Below are 18,452 nucleotides of genomic sequence, written 5' to 3' on the forward strand. Positions count from 1 at the left end.
AAAGATGAATTTTTCTTGTGTCTCATTTTGGACTGTTTATCTCCTTGGATCAAACGCTGCTTGAAGGATTGGATGAATACATTTGATATAATTATAGAATTAATTACTATTCTTAAAGCGCCTCGAATATCTATTAATGGTTCTAAGTTCTAACGCCAAGTAACTAAATCTCTTATTTATTGCAATTTATTGAGATCATTTTTGTTTAGTCTTGTTGATAATATATAAAGATACTATGAATGTAAACAGCTGAATATAAGCTTTCCAACTATTCCGGATTAAAAATCAGTAGGACTTCATCATCTGCTTCATCTTCAGTAGTATGCTATATATTTAGTGACTCTATTAGTTTAGTCTGTTAGAGCATCAAGTTAAAAACGCCAAGGACATACTTTCAATCAGTCTCCAAGCCAATACTTGATGCTCCTTTAATGTTGAAAATAGATGTATTTTCTACTGTATCATGTTTATCTCTATATTTCCTTTGAAGAGAAGCTGATAAAATGATTAGATGAATCAATTCAATATAGGTGATGAATATTTATTTATTGCTTAACCACATGGAAAAAACGTTAATGGTTCTAAGTTCTAACACTAAGTATGAAAATCTCTTTTGTATTGTAATTTTTTTTAAGTCATATTAGTTTCTTCATGTTGATAATATATAACAATAACTTCATGGTAAACTGCTGAAATTAAGCTTTCCAAATCTCCTGGGTTAACTATAATTTGCCCTTCTTCATTTGCTGGACCTCCAGGTAGTTGTGCAAAATGGCCTGTTAGCTCAGATGGTTAGAGCGTGGTGCTAATAACGTCAAGGTCACAGGTTCGATCCCTGTACAGACCAAGTTCAATTGTTTGAACAAAGATGAATTTTTCTTGTGTCTCATTTTGGACTGTTAATCTTCTTGAATCACACGCTGCTTGAAGGATTGGATGGAATCAGTAGCATTTCATCATCTGCTAATTCTTCAAAAGTATTCTATATATTAAGTGAGCCTATTAGTTTAGTCTGTTAGAGCATGAAGTTAAAAACGCAAAGGACATAATTTCAATCAGTCTCCAAGCCAATATTTGAAGCTCCTTTAATGTTGAAAATAGATGTATTTTCTTCTGTATCATGTTTACCTCCATATTTCCTTTGCGCAGAAGCTGATAGAATGATTAGATGAATCAATTGAATATAGGTGATGAATATTTATTTGTTGCTAAACCACGTGGAGAAAACGTTACTGGTTCAAAATTCTAACACTAAGTATGGAAATCTCTTTTGTATTGCAATTTTTTTGAAGTCATATTAGTTTCTTCATGTTGATAATATGAAAGTTAATTCATATTAAACAGCTGAAATTAAGCTTTCCAAATCTCCCGTTTGAACTATCGTTAGCACTGCTTCCTGTGCTGGTCCTCCAGAAGATGTGCAAATTGACCTGTTAGCTCAGTTGGTTAGAGCGTGGTGCTAATAACGCCAAGGTCACAGGTTCGATCCCTGTACAGGCCAAGTTTAATTCTTTGAAAAAAGATGAATTTTTCTTGTGTCTCATTTTGGACTGTTTATCTCCTTGGATCAAATGCTGCTTGAAGGATTGGATGAATACATTTGATATAATTATAGAATTAATTACTATTCTTAAAGCGCCTGGAATATCTATTAATGGTTCTAAGTTCTAACGCCAAGTAACTAAATCTCTTATTTATTGCAATTTATTGAGATCATTTTTGTTTAGTCTTGTTGATAATATATAAAGATACTATGAATGTAAACAGCTGAATATAAGCTTTCCAACTATCCCGGATTAACAATCAGTAGGACTTCATCATCTGCTTCATCTTCAGTAGTATGCTATATATTTAGTGACTCTACTAGTTTAGTCTGTTAGAGCATGAAGTTAAAAACGCCAAGGACATACTTTCAATCAGTCTCTAAGCCAATACTTGATGCTCCTTTAATGTTGAAAATAGATGTATTTTCTACTGTATCATGTTTATCTCTATATTTCCTTTGAGGAGAAGCTGATAAAATGATTAGATGAATCAATTCAATATAGGTGATGAATATTTATTTATTGCTTAACCACATGGAAAAAACGTTAATGGTTCTAAGTTCTAACACTAAGTATGAAAATCTCTTTTGTATTGTAATTTTTTTTAAGTCATATTAGTTTCTTCATGTTGATAATATATAACAATAACTTCATGGTAAACTGCTGAAATTAAGCTTTCCAAATCTCCTCGGTTAACTATCATTTGCCCTTCTTCATTTGCTGGACCTCCAGGTAGTTGTGCAAAATTGCCTGTTAGCTCAGATGGTTAGAGCGTGGTGCTAATAACGCCAAGGTCACAGGTTCGATCCCTGTACAGGCCAAGTTTAATTGTTTGAACAAAGATGAATTTTTCTAGTGTCTCATTTTGGACTGTTTATCTCCTTGAATCACACGCTGCTTGAAGGATTGGATGGAATCAGTAGCATTTCATCATCTGCTAATTCTTCAAAAGTATTCTATATATTTAGTGAGCCTATTAGTTTAGTCTGTTAGAGCATGAAGTTAAAAACGCAAAGGACATTATTTCAATCAGTCTCCAAGCCAATACTTGATGCTCCTTTAATGTTGAAAATAGATGTATTTTCTTCTGTATCATGTTTACCTCTATATTTCCTTTGCGCAGAAGCTGATAGAATGATTAGATGAATCAATTGAATATAGGTGATGAATATTTATTTATTGCTAAACTGCGTGGAAAAAACGTTACTGGTTCAAAATTCTAACACTAAGTATGGAAATCTCTTTTGTATTGCAATTTTTTTGAAGTCATATTAGTTTCTTCATGTTGATAATATGAAAGTTAATTCATATTAAACAGCTGAAATTAAGCTTTCCAAATCTCCCGGTTGAACTATCATTAGCACTGCTTCCTGTGCTGGTCCTCCAGAAGATGTGCAAATTGGCCTGTTAGCTCAGTTGGTTAGAGCATGATGCTAATAACACCAAGGTCACAGGTTCGATCCCTGTACAGGCCAAGTTTAATTCTTTGAAAAAAGATGAATTTTTCTTGTGTCTCATTTTGGACTGTTTATCTCCTTGGATCAAACGCTGCTTGAAGGATTGGATGAATACATTTGATATAATTATAGAATTAATTACTATTCTTAAAGCGCCTGGAATATCTATTAATGGTTCTAAGTTCTAACGCCAAGTAACTAAATCTCTTATTTATTGCAATTTATTGAGATCATTTTTGTTTAGTCTTGTTGATAATATATAAAGATACTATGAATGTAAACAGCTGAATATAAGCTTTCCAACTATCCCGGATTAACAATCAGTAGGACTTCATCATCTGCTTCATCTTCAGTAGTATGCTATATATTTAGTGACTCTATTAGTTTAGTCTGTTAGAGCATGAAGTTAAAAACGCCAAGGACATACTTTCAATCAGTCTCCAAGCCAATACTTGATGCTCCTTTAATGTTGAAAATAGATGTATTTTCTACTGTATCATGTTTATTTCTTTATTTCCTTTGAGGAGAAGCTGATAAAATGATTAGATGAATCATTTCAATATAGGTGATGAATATTTATTTATTGCTTAACCACATGGAAAAAACGTTAATGGTTCTAAGTTCTAACACTAAGTATGAAAATCTCTTTTGTATTGTAATTTTTTTTAAGTCATATTAGTTTCTTCATGTTGATAAGATATAACAATAACTTCATGGTAAACTGCTGAAATTAAGCTTTCCAAATCTCCTGGGTTAACTATCATTTGCCCTTCTTCATTTGCTGGACCTCCAGGTAGTTGTGCAAAATGGCCTGTTAGCTCAGATGGTTAGAGTGTGGTGCTAATTACGCCAAGGTCACAGGTTCGCTCCCTGTACAGGCCAAGTTTAATTGTTTGAACAAAGATGAATGTTTCTTGTGTCTCATTTTGGACTGTTTATCTCCTTGAATCACACGCTGCTTGAAGGATTGGATGGAATCAGTAGCATTTCATCATCTGCTAATTCTTCAAAAGTATTCTATATATTTAGTGAGCCTATTAGTTTAGTCTGTTAGAGCATGAAGTTAAAAACGCAAAGGACATAATTTCAATCACTCTCCAAGCCAATACTTGAAGCTCCTTTAATGTTGAAAATAGATGTATTTTCTTCTGTATCATGTTTACCTCCATATTTCCTTTGCGCAGAAGCTGATAGAATGATTAGATGAATCAATTGAATATAGGTGATGAATATTTATTTATTGCTAAACCACGTGGAAAAAACGTTACTGGTTCAAAATTCTAACACTAAGTATGGAAATCTCTTTTGTATTGCAATTTTTTTGAAGTCATATTAGTTTCTTCATGTTGATAATATGAAAGTTAATTCATATTAAACAGCTGAAATTAAGCTTTCCAAATCTCCTGGTTGAACTATCATTAGCACTGCTTCCTGTGCTGGTCCTCCAGAAGATGTGCAAATTGGCCTGTTAGCTCAGTTGGTTAGAGCGTGGTGCTAATAACGCCAAGGTCACAGGTTTGATCCCTGTACTGGCCAAGTTTAATTCTTTCAAAAAAGATGAATTTTTCTTGTGTCTCATTTTGGACTGTTTATCTCCTTGGATCAAATGCTGCTTGAAGGAATGGATGAATACATTTGATATAATTATAGAATTAATTACTATTCTTAAAGCGCCTGGAATATCTATTAATGGTTCTAAGTTCTAACGCCAAGTAACTAAATCTCTTATTTATTGCAATTGATTGAGATCATTTTTGTTTAGTCTTGTTGATAATATATAAAGATACTATGAATGTAAACAGCTGAATATAAGCTTTCCAACTATCCCGGATTAACAATCAGTAGGACTTCATCATCTGCTTCATCTTCAGTAGTATGCTATATATTTAGTGACTCTATTAGTTTAGTCTGTTAGAGCATGAAGTTAAAAACGCCAAGGACATACTTTCAATCAGTCTCCAAGCCAATACTTGATGCTCCTTTAATGTTGAAAATAGATGTATTTTCTACTGTATCATGTTTATCTCTATATTTTCTTTGAGGAGAAGCTGATAAAATGATTAGATGAATCAAATCAATATAGGTGATGAATATTTATTTATTGCTTAACCACATGGAAAAAACGTTAATGGTTCTAAGTTCTAACACTAAGTATGAAAATCTCTTTTGTATTGTAATTGTTTTTAAGTCATATTAGTTTCTTCACGTTGATAATATATAACAGTCAATAACTTCATGGTAAACTGCTGAAATTAAGCTTTCCAAATCTCCTGGGTTAACTATTATTTGCCCTTCTTCATTTGCTGGACCTCCTGGTAGTTGTGCAAAATGGCCTGTTAGCTCAGATGGTTTGAGCGAGGTGCTAATAACGCCAAGGTCACATGTTCGATCCCTGTACAGGCCAAGTTTAATTGTTTGAAAAAAGATGAATTTTTCTAGTGTCTCATTTTGGACTGTTTATCTCCTTGAATCACACGCTGCTTGAAGGATTGGATGGAATCAGTAGCATTTCATCATCTGCTAATTCTTCAAAAGTATTCTATATATTTAGTGAGCCTATTAGTTTAGTCTGTTAGAGCATGAAGTTAAAAACGCAAAGGACATTATTTCAATCAGTCTCCAAGCCAATACTTGATGCTCCTTTAATGTTGAAAATAGATGTATTTTCTTCTGTATCATGTTTACCTCTATATTTCCTTTGCGCAGAAGCTGATAGAATGATTAGATGAATCAATTGAATATAGGTGATGAATATTTATTTATTGCTAAACTGCGTGGAAAAAACGTTACTGGTTCAAAATTCTAACACTAAGTATGGAAATCTCTTTTGTATTGCAATTTTTTTGAAGTCATATTAGTTTCTTCATGTTGATAACATGAAAGTTAATTCATATTAAACAGCTGAAATTAAGCTGTCCAAATCTCCCGGTTGAACTATCATTAGCACTGCTTCCTGTGCTGGTCGTCCAGACGATATGCAAATTGGCCTGTTAGATCAGTTGGTTAGAGCGTGATGCTAATAACGCCAAGGTCACAGGTTCGATCCCTGTACAGGCCAAGTTTAATTCTTTGAAAAACAGATGAATTTTTCTTGTGTCTCATTTTGGACTGTTTATCTCATTGGATCAAACGCTGCTTGAAGGATTGGATGAATACATTTGATATAATTATGGAATTAATTACTATTCTTAAAGCGCCTGGAATATCTATTAATGGTTCTAAGTTTTAACGCCAAGTAGCTAAATCTCTTATTTATTGCAATTTATTTAGATAATTTTTGTTTAGTCTTGTTGATAATATATAAAGATACTATGAATGTAAACAGCTGAATATAAGCTTTCCAACTATCCCGGATTAACAATCAGTAGGACTTCATCATCAGCTTCATCTTCGATAGTATACTATATATTTAGTGAGACTATTAGTTTAGTCTGTTAGAGCATGAAGTTAAAAACGCCAAGGACATACTTTCAATCAGTCTCCAAGCCAATACTTGATGCACCTTTATTGTTGAAAATAGATGTATTTTCTACTGTATCATGTTTATCTCTATATTTCCTTTGAGGAGAAGCTGATAAAATGATTAGATGAATCAATTCAATATAGGTGATGAATATTTATTTATTGCTTAACCACATGGAAAAAACGTTAATGGTTCTAAGTTCTAACACTAAGTATGAAAATCTCTTTTGTATTGTAATTTTTTTAAGTCATATTAGTTTCTTCATGTTGATAATATATAACAATAACTTCATGGTAAACTGCTGAAATTAAGCTTTCCAAATCTCCTGGGTTAACTATCATTTGCCCTTCTTCATATGCTGGACCTCCAGGTAGTTGTGCAAAATGGCCTGTTAGCTCAGATGGTTAGAGCGTGGTGCTAATAATCCCAAGGTCACAGGTTCGATCCCTGTACAGGCCAAGTTTAATTGTTTGAACAAAGATTAATTTTTCTTGTGTCTCATTTTGGACTGTTTATCTCCTTGAATCACACGCTGCTTGGAGGATTGGATGGAATCAGTAGCATTTCATCATCTGCTAATTCTTCAAAAGTATTCTATATATTTAGTGAGCCTATTAGCTTAGTCTGTTAGAGCATGAAGTTAAAAACGCAAACGACATAATTTCAATCAGTCTCCAAGCCAATACTTGAAGCTCCTTTAATGTTGAAAATAGATGTATTTTCTTCTGTATCATGTTTACCTCCATATTTCCTTTGCGCAGAAGCTGATAGAATGATTAGATGAATCAATTGAATATAGGTGATGAATATTTATTTATTGCTAAACCACGTGGAAAAAACGTTACTGGTTCAAAATTCTAACACTAAGTATGGAAATCTCTTTTGTATTGCAATTTTTTTGAAGTCATATTAGTTTCTTCATGTTGATAATATGAAAGTTAATTCATATTAAACAGCTGAAATTAAGCTTTCCAAATCTCCTGGTTGAACTATCATTAGCACTGCTTCCTGTGCTGGTCCTCCAGAAGATGTGCAAATTGGCCTGTTAGCTCAGTTGGTTAGAGCATGATGCTAATAACACCAAGGTCACAGGTTCGATCCATGTACAGGCCAAGTTTAATTCTTTGAAAAAAGATGAATTTTTCTTGTGTCTCATTTTGGACTGTTTATCTCCTTGGATCAAACGCTGCTTGAAGGATTGGATGAATACATTTGATATAATTATAGAATTAATTACTATTCTTAAAGCGCCTGGAATATCTATTAATGGTTCTAAGTTCTAACGCCAAGTAACTAAATCTCTTATTTATTGCAATTTATTGAGATCATTTTTGTTTAGTCTTGTTGATAATATATAAAGATACTATGAATGTAAACAGCTGAATATAAGCTTTCCAACTATCCCGGATTAACAATCAGTAGGACTTCATCATCTGCTTCATCTTCAGTAGTATGCTATATATTTAGTGACTCTATTAGTTTAGTCTGTTAGAGCATGAAGTTAAAAACGCCAAGGACATACTTTCAATCAGTCTCCAAGCCAATACTTGATGCTCCTTTAATGTTGAAAATAGATGTATTTTCTACTGTATCATGTTTATCTCTTTATTTCCTTTGAGGAGAAGCTGATAAAATGATTAGATGAATCATTTCAATATAGGTGATGAATATTTATTTATTGCTTAACCACATGGAAAAAACGTTAATGGTTCTAAGTTCTAACACTAAGTATGAAAATCTCTTTTGTATTGTAATTTTTTTTAAGTCATATTAGTTTCTTCATGTTGATAAGATATAACAATAACTTCATGGTAAACTGCTGAAATTAAGCTTTCCAAATCTCCTGGGTTAACTATCATTTGCCCTTCTTCATTTGCTGGACCTCCAGGTAGTTGTGCAAAATGGCCTGTTAGCTCAGATGGTTAGAGTGTGGTGCTAATAACGCCAAGGTCACAGGTTCGCTCCCTGTACAGGCCAAGTTTAATTGTTTGAACAAAGATGAATTTTTCTTGGGTCTCATTTTGGACTGTTTATCTCCTTGAATCACACGCTGCTTGAAGGATTGGATGAAATCAGTAGCATTTCATCATCTGCTAATTCTTCAAAAGTATTCTATATATTTAGTGAGCCTATTAGTTTAGTCTGTTAGAGCATGAAGTTAAAAACGCAAAGGACATAATTTCAATCAGTCTCCAAGCCAATACTTGAAGCTCCTTTAATGTTGAAAATAGATGTATTTTCTTCTGTATCATGTTTACCTCCATATTTCCTTTGCGCAGAAGCTGATAGAATGATTAGATGAATCAATTGAATATAGGTGATGAATATTTATTTATTGCTAAACCACGTGGAAAAAACGTTACTGGTTCAAAATTCTAACACTAAGTATGGAAATCTCTTTTGTATTGCAATTTTTTTGAAGTCATATTAGTTTCTTCATGTTGATAATATGAAAGTTAATTCATATTAAACAGCTGAAATTAAGCTTTCCAAATCTCCTGGTTGAACTATCATAAGCACTGCTTCCTGTGCTGGTTCTCCAGAAGATGTGCAAATTGGCCTGTTAGCTCAGTTGGTTAGAGCATGGTGCTAATAACGCCAAGGTCACAGGTTCGATCCCTGTACAGGCCAAGTTTAATTCCTTGAAAAAAGATGAATTTTTCTTGTGTCTCATTTTGGACTGTTTATCTCCTTGGATCAAACGCTGCTTGAATGATTGGATGAATACATTTGATATAATTATAGAATTAATTACTATTCTTAAAGCGCCTGGAATATCTATTAATGGTTCTAAGTTCTAACGCCAAGTAACTAAATCTCTTATTTATTGCAATTTATTGAGATCATTTTTGTTTAGTCTTGTTGATAATATATAAAGATACTATGAATGTAAACAGCTGAATATAAGCTTTCCAACTATCCCGGATTAACAATCAGTAGGACTTCATCATCTGCTTCATCTTCAGTAGTATGCTATATATTTAGTGACTCTATTAGTTTAGTCTGTTAGAGCATGAAGTTAAAAACGCAAAGGACATACTTTCAATCAGTCTCCAAGCCAATACTTGATGCTCCTTTACTGTTGAAAATAGATGTATTTTCTACTGTATCATGTTTATCTCTATATTTCCTTTGAGGAGAAGCTGATAAAATGATTAGATGAATCAATTCAATATAGGTGATGAATATTTATTTATTGCTTAACCACATGGAAAAAACGTTAATGGTTCTAAGTTCTAACACTAAGTATGAAAATCTCTTTTGTATTGTAATTTTTTTTAAGTCATATTAGTTTCTTCATGTTGATAATATATAACAATAACTTCATGGTAAACTGCTGAAATTAAGCTTTCCAAATCTCCTGGGTTAACTATCATTTGCCCTTCTTCATTTGCTGGACCTCCAGGTAGTTGTGCAAAATGGCCTGTTAGCTCAGATGGTTAGAGCGTTGTGCTAATAACGCCAAGGTCACAGGTTCGATCCCTGTACAGGCCAAGTTTAATTGTTTGAACAAAGATGAATTTTTCTTGTGTCTCATTTTGGACTGTTTATCTCCTTGAATCACACGCTGCTTGAAGGATTGGATGGAATCAGTAGCATTTCATCATCTGCTAATTCTTCAAAAGTATTCTATATATTTAGTGAGCCTATTAGTTTAGTCTGTTAGAGCATGAAGTTAAAAACGCAAAAGGACATAATTTCAATCAGTCTCCAAGCCAATACTTGATTCTCCTTTAATGTTGAAAATAGATGTATTTTCTTCTGTATCATGTTTACCTCTATATTTCCTTTGCGCAGAAGCTGATAGAATGATTAGATGAATCAATTGAATATAGGTGATGAATATTTATTTATTGCTAAACCACGTGGAAAAAACGTTACTGGTTCAAAATTCTATCACTAAGTATGGAAATCTCTTTTGTATTGCAATTTTTTTGAAGTCATATTAGTTTCTTCATGTTGATAATATGAAAGTTAATTCATATTAAACAGCTGAAATTAAGCTTTCCAAATCTCCCGGTTGAACTATCATTAGCACTGCTTCCTGTGCTGGTCCTCCAGAAGATGTGCAAATTGGCCTTTTAGCTCAGTTGGTTAGATCGTGGTGCTAATAATGCCAAGGTCACAGGTTCGATCCCTGTACAGGCCAAGTTTAATTCTTTGAAAAAAGATTAATTTTTCTTGTGTCTCATTTTGGACTGTTTATCTCCTTGGATCAAACGCTGCTTGAAGGACTGGATGAATGCATTTGATATCATTATAGAATTAATTACTATTCTTAAAGCGCCTGGAATATCTATTAATGGTTCTAAGTTCTAACGCCAAGTAACTAAATCTCTTATTTATAGCAATTTATTGAGATCATTTTTGTTTAGTCTTGTTGATAATATATAAAGATACTATGAATGTAAACAGCTGAATATAAGCTTTCCAACTATCCCGGATTAACAATCAGTAGGACTTCATCATCTGCTTCATCTTCAATAGTATGCTATATATTTAGTGACTCTATTAGTTTAGTCTGTTAGGGCATGAAGTTAAAAACGACAAGGACATACTTTCAATCAGTCTCCAAGCCAATACTTGATGCTCCTTTAATGTTGAAAATAGATGTATTTTCTACTGTATCATGTTTTTCTCTATATTTCCTTTGAGGAGAAGCTGATACAATGATTAGATGAATCAATTCAATATAGGTGATGAATATTTATTTATTGCTTAACCACATGGAAAAAACGTTAATGGTTCTAAGTTCTAACACTAAGTATGTAAATCTCTTTTGTATTGTAATTTTTTTTAAGTCATATTAGTTTCTTCATGTTGATAATATCTAACAATAACTTCATGGTAAACTGCTGAAATTAAGCTTTCCAAATCTCCTGGGTTAACTATCATTTGCCCTTCTTCATATGCTGGACCTCCAAGTAGTTGTGCGAAATGGCCTGTTAGCTCAGATGGTTAGAGCGTGGTGCTAATAACGCCAAGGTCACAGGTTCAATCCCTGTACAGGCCAAGTTTAATTGTTTGAACAAAGATGAATTTTTCTTGTGTCTCATTTTGGACTGTTTATCTCCTCGAATCACACGCTGCTTGAAGGATTGGATGGAATCAGTAGCATTTCATCATCTGCTATTTCTTCAAAAGTATTCTATATATTTAGTGAGCCTATTAGTTTAGTCTGTTAGATCATGAAGTTAAAAACGCAAAGGACATAATTTCAATCAGTCTCCAAGCCAATACTTGATGCTCCTTTAATGTTGAAAATAGATGTATTTTCTTCTGTATCATGTTTACCTCCATATTTCCTTTGTGCAGAAGCCGATAGAATGATTAGATGAATCAATTGAATATAGGTGATAAATATTTATTTATTGCTAATCCACGTGGAAAAAACGTTACTGGTTCAAAATTCCAACACTAAGTATGGAAATCTCTTTTGTATTGCAATTTTTTTGAAGTCCTATTAGCTTCTTCATGTTGATAATATGAAAGTTAATTCATATTAAACAGCTAAAATTAAGCTTTCCAAATCTCCCGGTTGAACTATCATTAGCACTGCTTCCGGTGCTGGTCCTCCAGAAGATGTGAAAATTGGCCTGTTAGCTCAGTTGGTTAGAGCGTGGTGCTAATAACGCCAAGGTCACAGGTTCGATCCCTGTACAGGCCAAGTTTAATTCCTTGAAAAAAGGTGAATTTTTCTTGTGTCTCATTTTGGACTGTTTATCTCCTTGGATCAAACGCTGCTTGAATGATTGGATGAATACATTTGATATAATTATAGAATTAATTACTATTCTTAAAGCGCCTGGAATATCTATTAATGGTTCTAAGTTCTAACGCCAAGTAACTAAATCTCTTATTTATTGCAATTTATTGAGATCATTTTTGTTTAGTCTTGTTGATAATATATAAAGATACTATGAATGTAAACAGCTGAATATAAGCTTTCCAACTATCCCGGATTAACAATCAGTAGGACTTCATCATCTGCTTCATCTTCAGTAGTATGCTATATATTTAGTGACTCTATTAGTTTAGTCTGTTAGAGCATGAAGTTAAAAACGCAAAGGACATACTTTCAATCAGTCTCCAAGCCAATACTTGATGCTCCTTTACTGTTGAAAATAGATGTATTTTCTACTGTATCATGTTTATCTCTATATTTCCTTTGAGGAGAAGCTGATAAAATGATTAGATGAATCAATTCAATATAGGTGATGAATATTTATTTATTGCTTAACCACATGGAAAAAACGTTAATGGTTCTAAGTTCTAACACTAAGTATGAAAATCTCTTTTGTATTGTAATTTTTTTTAAGTCATATTAGTTTCTTCATGTTGATAATATATAACAATAACTTCATGGTAAACTGCTGAAATTAAGCTTTCCAAATCTCCTGGGTTAACTATCATTTGCCCTTCTTCATATGCTGGACCTCCAGGTAGTTGTGCAAAATGGCCTGTTAGCTCAGATGGTTAGAGCGTTGTGCTAATAACGCCAAGGTCACAGGTTCGATCTCTGTACAGGCCAAGTTTAATTGTTTGAAAAAAGATGAATTTTTCTTGTGTCACATTTTGGACTGTTTATCTCCTTGAATCACACGCTGCTTGAAGGATTGGATGGAATCAGTAGCATTTCATCATCTGCTAATTCTTCAAAAGTATTCTATATATTTAGTGAGCCTATTAGTTTAGTCTGTTAGAGCATGAAGTTAAAAACGCAAAAGAACATAATTTCAATCAGTCTCCAAGCCAATACTTGATTCTCCTTTAATGTTGAAAATAGATGTATTTTCTTCTGTATCATGTTTACCTCTATATTTCCTTTGCGCAGAAGCTGATAGAATGATTAGATGAATCAATTGAATATAGGTGATGAATATTTATTTATTGCTAAACCACGTGGAAAAAACGTTACTGGTTCAAAATTCTAACACTAAGTATGGAAATCTCTTTTGTATTGCAATTTTTTTGAAGTCATATTAGCTTCTTCATGTTGATAATATGAAAGTTAATTCATATTAAACAGCTGAAATTAAGCTTTCCAAATCTCCCGGTTGAACTATCAGTAGCACTGCTTCCTGTGCTGGTCCTCCAGAAGATGTGCAAATTGGCCTGTTAGCTCAGTTGGTTAGAGCGCTTTGCTAATAATGCCAAGGTCACAGGTTCGATCCCTGTACAGGCCAAGTTTAATTCTTTGAAAAAAGATTAATTTTTCTTGTGTCTCATTTTGGACTGTTTATCTGCTTGGATCAAACGCTGCTTGATCGACTGGATGAATACATTTGATATAATTATAGAATGAATTACTATTCTTAAAGCGCCTGGAATATCTATTAATGGTTCTAAGTTCTAACGCCAAGTAACTAAATCTCTTATTTATTGCAATTTATTGAGATCATTTTTGTTTAGTCTTGTTGATATTATATAAAGATACTATGAATGTAAACAGCTGAATATAAGCTTTACAACTATCCCGGATTAACAATCAGTAGGACTTGATCATCAGCTTCATCTTCAATAGTATACTATATATTTAGTGAGACTATTAGTTTAGTCTGTTAGAGCATGAAGTTAAAAACGCCAAGGACATACATTCAATCAGTCTCCAAGCCAATACTTGATGCACCTTTAATGTTGAAAATAGATGTATTTTCTACTGTATCATGTTTATCTCTATATTTCCTTAGAGGAGAAGCTGATATAATGATTAGATGAATCAATTCAATATAGGTGATGAATATTTATTTATTGCTTAACCACATTGAAAAAAAGTTAATGGTTCTAAGTTCTAACACTAAGTATGTAAATCTCTTTTGTATTGTAATTTTTTTTAAGTCATATTAGTTTCTTCATGTTGATAATATATAACAATAACTTCATGGTAAACTGCTGAAATTAAGCTTTCCAAATCTCCTGGGTTAACTATCATTTGCCCTTCTTCATATGCTGGACCTCCAGGTAGTTGTGCAAAATGGCCTGTTAGCTCAGATGGTTAGAGCGTGGTGCTAATAACGCCAAGGTCACAGGTTCGATCCCTGTACAGGCCAAGTTTAATTGTTTGAACAAAGATGAATTTTTCTTGTGTCTCATTTTGGACTGTTTATCTCCTTGAATCACACGCTGCTTGAAGGATTGGATGGAATCAGTAGCATTTCATCATCTGCTAATTCTTCAAAAGTATTCTATATATTTAGTGAGCCTATTAGTTTAGTCTGTTAGAGCATGAAGTTAAAAACGCAAAGGACATAATTTCAATCAGTCTCCAAGCCAATACTTGATGCTCCTTTAATGTTGAAAATAGATGTATTTTCTTCTGTATCATGTTTACCTCCATATTTCCTTTGCGCAGAAGCTGATAGAATGATTAGATGAATGAATTGAATATAGGTGATAAATATTTATTTATTGCTAATCCACGTGGAAAAAACGTTACTGGTTCAAAATTCTAACACTAAGTATGGAAATCTCTTTTGTATTGCAATTTTTTTGAAGTCCTATTAGCTTCTTCATGTTGATAATATGAAAGTTAATTCATATTAAACAGCTGAAATTAAGCTTTCCAAATCTCACGGTTGAACTATCATTAGCACTGCTTCCGGTGCTGGTCCTCCAGAAGATGTGAAAATTGGCCTGTTATCTCAGTTGGTTAGAGCGTGGTGCTAATAACGCCAAGGTCACAGGTTCGATCCCTGTACAGGCCAAGTTTAATTCCTTGAAAAAAGATGAATTTTTCTTGTGTCTCATTTTGGACTGTTTATCTCCTTGGATCAAACGCTGCTTGAATGATTGGATGAATACATTTGATATAATTATAGAATTAATTACTATTCTTAAAGCGCCTGGAATATCTATTAATGGTTCTAAGTTCTAACGCCAAGTAACTAAATCTCTTATTTATTGCAATTTATTGAGATCATTTTTGTTTAGTCTTGTTGATAATATATAAAGATACTATGAATGTAAACAGCTGAATATAAGCTTTCCAACTATCCCGGATTAACAATCAGTAGGACTTCATCATCTGCTTCATCTTCAGTAGTATGCTATATATTTAGTGACTCTATTAGTTTAGTCTGTTAGAGCATGAAGTTAAAAACGCAAAGGACATACTTTCAATCAGTCTCCAAGCCAATACTTGATGCTCCTTTACTGTTGAAAATAGATGTATTTTCTACTGTATCATGTTTATCTCTATATTTCCTTTGAGGAGAAGCTGATAAAATGATTAGATGAATCAATTCAATATAGGTGATGAATATTTATTTATTGCTTAACCACATGGAAAAAACGTTAATGGTTCTAAGTTCTAACACTAAGTATGAAAATCTCTTTTGTATTGTAATTTTTTTTAAGTCATATTAGTTTCTTCATGTTGATAATATATAACAATAACTTCATGGTAAACTGCTGAAATTAAGCTTTCCAAATCTCCTGGGTTAACTATCATTTGCCCTTCTTCATTTGCTGGACCTCCAGGTAGTTGTGCAAAATGGCCTGTTAGCTCAGATGGTTAGAGCGTTGTGCTAATAACGCCAAGGTCACAGGTTCGATCCCTGTACAGGCCAAGTTTAATTGTTTGAACAAAGATGAATTTTTCTTGTGTCTCATTTTGGACTGTTTATCTCCTTGAATCACACGCTGCTTGAAGGATTGGATGGAATCAGTAGCATTTCATAATCTGCTAATTCTTCAAAAGTATTCTATATATTTAGTGAGCCTATTAGTTTAGTCTGTTAGAGCATGAAGTTAAAAACGCAAAAGGACATAATTTCAATCAGTCTCCAAGCCAATACTTGATTCTCCTTTAATGTTGAAAATAGATGTATTTTCTTCTGTATCATGTTTACCTCTATATTTCCTTTGCGCAGAAGCTGATAGAATGATTAGATGAATCAATTGAATATAGGTGATGAATATTTATTTATTGCTAAACCACGTGGAAAAAACGTTACTGGTTCAAAATTCTATCACTAAGTATGGAAATCTCTTTTGTATTGCAATTTTTTTGAAGTCATATTAGTTTCTTCATGTTGATAATATGAAAGTTAATTCATATTAAACAGCTGAAATTAAGCTTTCCAAATCTCCCGGTTGAACTATCATTAGCACTGCTTCCTGTGCTGGTCCTCCAGAAGATGTGCAAATTGGCCTTTTAGCTCAGTTGGTTAGATCGTGGTGCTAATAATGCCAAGGTCACAGGTTCGATCCCTGTACAGGCCAAGTTTAATTCTTTGAAAAAAGATTAATTTTTCTTGTGTCTCATTTTGAACTGTTTATCTCCTTGGATCAAACGCTGCTTGAAGGACTGGATGAATACATTTGATATAATTATAGAATTAATTACTATTCTTAAAGCGCCTGGAATATCTATTAATGGTTCTAAGTTCTAACGCCAAGTAACTAAATCTCTTATTTATAGCAATTTATTGAGATCATTTTTGTTTAGTCTTGTTGATAATATATAAAGATACTATGAATGTAAACAGCTGAATATAAGCTTTCCAACTATCCCGGATTAACAATCAGTAGGACTTCATCATCTGCTTCATCTTCAATAGTATGCTATATATTTAGTGACTCTATTAGTTTAGTCTGTTAGGGCATGAAGTTAAAAACGACAAGGACATACTTTCAATCAGTCTCCAAGCCAATACTTGATGCTCCTTTAATGTTGAAAATAGATGTATTTTCTACTGTATCATGTTTATCTCTATATTTCCTTTGAGGAGAAGCTGATACAATGATTAGATGAATCAATTCAATATAGGTGATGAATATTTATTTATTGCTTAACCACATGGAAAAAACGTTAATGGTTCTAAGTTCTAACACTAAGTATGTAAATCTCTTTTGTATTGTAATTTTTTTTAAGTCATATTAGTTTCTTCATGTTGATAATATCTAACAATAACTTCATGGTAAACTGCTGAAATTAAGCTTTCCAAATCTCCTGGGTTAACTATCATTTGCCCTTCTTCATATGCTGGACCTCCAAGTAGTTGTGCGAAATGGCCTGTTAGCTCAGATGGTTAGAGCGTGGTGCTAATAACGCCAAGGTCACAGGTTCGATCCCTGTACAGGCCAAGTTTAATTGTTTGAACAAAGATGAATTTTTCTTGTGTCTCATTTTGGACTGTTTATCTCCTTGAATCACACGCTGCTTGAAGGATTGGATGGAATCAGTAGCATTTCATCATCTGCTATTTCTTCAAAAGTATTCTATATATTTAGTGAGCCTATTAGTTTAGTCTGTTAGATCATGAAGTTAAAAACGCAAAGGACATAATTTCAATCAGTCTCCAAGCCAATACTTGATGCTCCTTTAATGTTGAAAATAGATGTATTTTCTTCTGTATCATGTTTACCTCCATATTTCTTTTGCGCTGAAGCCGATAGAATGATTAGATGAATCAATTGAATATAGGTGATAAATATTTATTTATTGCTAATCCACGTGGAAAAAACGTTACTGGTTCAAAATTCCAACACTAAGTATGGAAATCTCTTTTGTATTGCAATTTTTTTGAAGTCCTATTAGCTTCTTCATGTTGATAATATGAAAGTTAATTCATATTAAACAGCTGAAATTAAGCTTTCCAAATCTCCCGGTTGAACTATCATTAGCACTGCTTCCGGTGCTGGTCCTCCAGAACATGTGAAAATTGGCCTGTTAGCTCAGTTGGTTAGAGCGTGGTGCTAATAACGCCAAGGTCACAGGTTCGATCCCTGTACAGGCCAAGTTTAATTCCTTGAAAAAAGATGAATTTTTCTTGTGTCTCATTTTGGACTGTTTATCTCCTTGGATCAAACGCTGCTTGAATGATTGGATGAATACATTTGATATAATTATAGAATTAATTACTATTCTTAAAGCGCCTGGAATATCTATTAATGGTTCTAAGTTCTAACTCCAAGTAACTAAATCTCTTATTTATTGCAATTTATTGAGATCATTTTTGTTTAGTCTTGTTGATAATATATAAA

General features: G+C 33.0%; 8 non-coding genes across 8 annotated transcripts; all 8 read left to right on the forward strand.

Moving 5' to 3' along the window:
- Window positions 1-1,427: 1,427 nt before the first annotated feature.
- On the forward strand, window positions 1,428-1,501 carry TRNAI-AAU (transfer RNA isoleucine (anticodon AAU)). Its single transcript has one exon. It is a non-coding gene; the product is annotated as a tRNA-Ile (tRNA).
- Window positions 1,502-9,021: 7,520 nt separating this feature from the next.
- Window positions 9,022-9,095, forward strand: TRNAI-AAU (transfer RNA isoleucine (anticodon AAU)). The gene has a single exon. It is a non-coding gene; the product is annotated as a tRNA-Ile (tRNA).
- Window positions 9,096-11,404: 2,309 nt separating this feature from the next.
- TRNAI-AAU (transfer RNA isoleucine (anticodon AAU)) lies at window positions 11,405-11,478 on the forward strand. The gene has a single exon. It is a non-coding gene; the product is annotated as a tRNA-Ile (tRNA).
- A 580-nt stretch (window positions 11,479-12,058) lies between these two features.
- On the forward strand, window positions 12,059-12,132 carry TRNAI-AAU (transfer RNA isoleucine (anticodon AAU)). Its single transcript has one exon. It is a non-coding gene; the product is annotated as a tRNA-Ile (tRNA).
- A 2,309-nt stretch (window positions 12,133-14,441) lies between these two features.
- Window positions 14,442-14,515, forward strand: TRNAI-AAU (transfer RNA isoleucine (anticodon AAU)). The gene has a single exon. It is a non-coding gene; the product is annotated as a tRNA-Ile (tRNA).
- Window positions 14,516-15,095: 580 nt separating this feature from the next.
- Window positions 15,096-15,169, forward strand: TRNAI-AAU (transfer RNA isoleucine (anticodon AAU)). Its single transcript has one exon. It is a non-coding gene; the product is annotated as a tRNA-Ile (tRNA).
- A 2,309-nt stretch (window positions 15,170-17,478) lies between these two features.
- Window positions 17,479-17,552, forward strand: TRNAI-AAU (transfer RNA isoleucine (anticodon AAU)). The gene has a single exon. It is a non-coding gene; the product is annotated as a tRNA-Ile (tRNA).
- A 580-nt stretch (window positions 17,553-18,132) lies between these two features.
- On the forward strand, window positions 18,133-18,206 carry TRNAI-AAU (transfer RNA isoleucine (anticodon AAU)). The gene has a single exon. It is a non-coding gene; the product is annotated as a tRNA-Ile (tRNA).
- The last annotated feature ends 246 nt before the right edge of the window (window positions 18,207-18,452 follow it).

The sequence above is a fragment of the Lissotriton helveticus genome, chromosome 4_1, assembly GCF_964261635.1.
Source record: "Lissotriton helveticus chromosome 4_1, aLisHel1.1, whole genome shotgun sequence".
Lineage (NCBI taxonomy): Eukaryota > Metazoa > Chordata > Amphibia > Caudata > Salamandridae > Lissotriton > Lissotriton helveticus.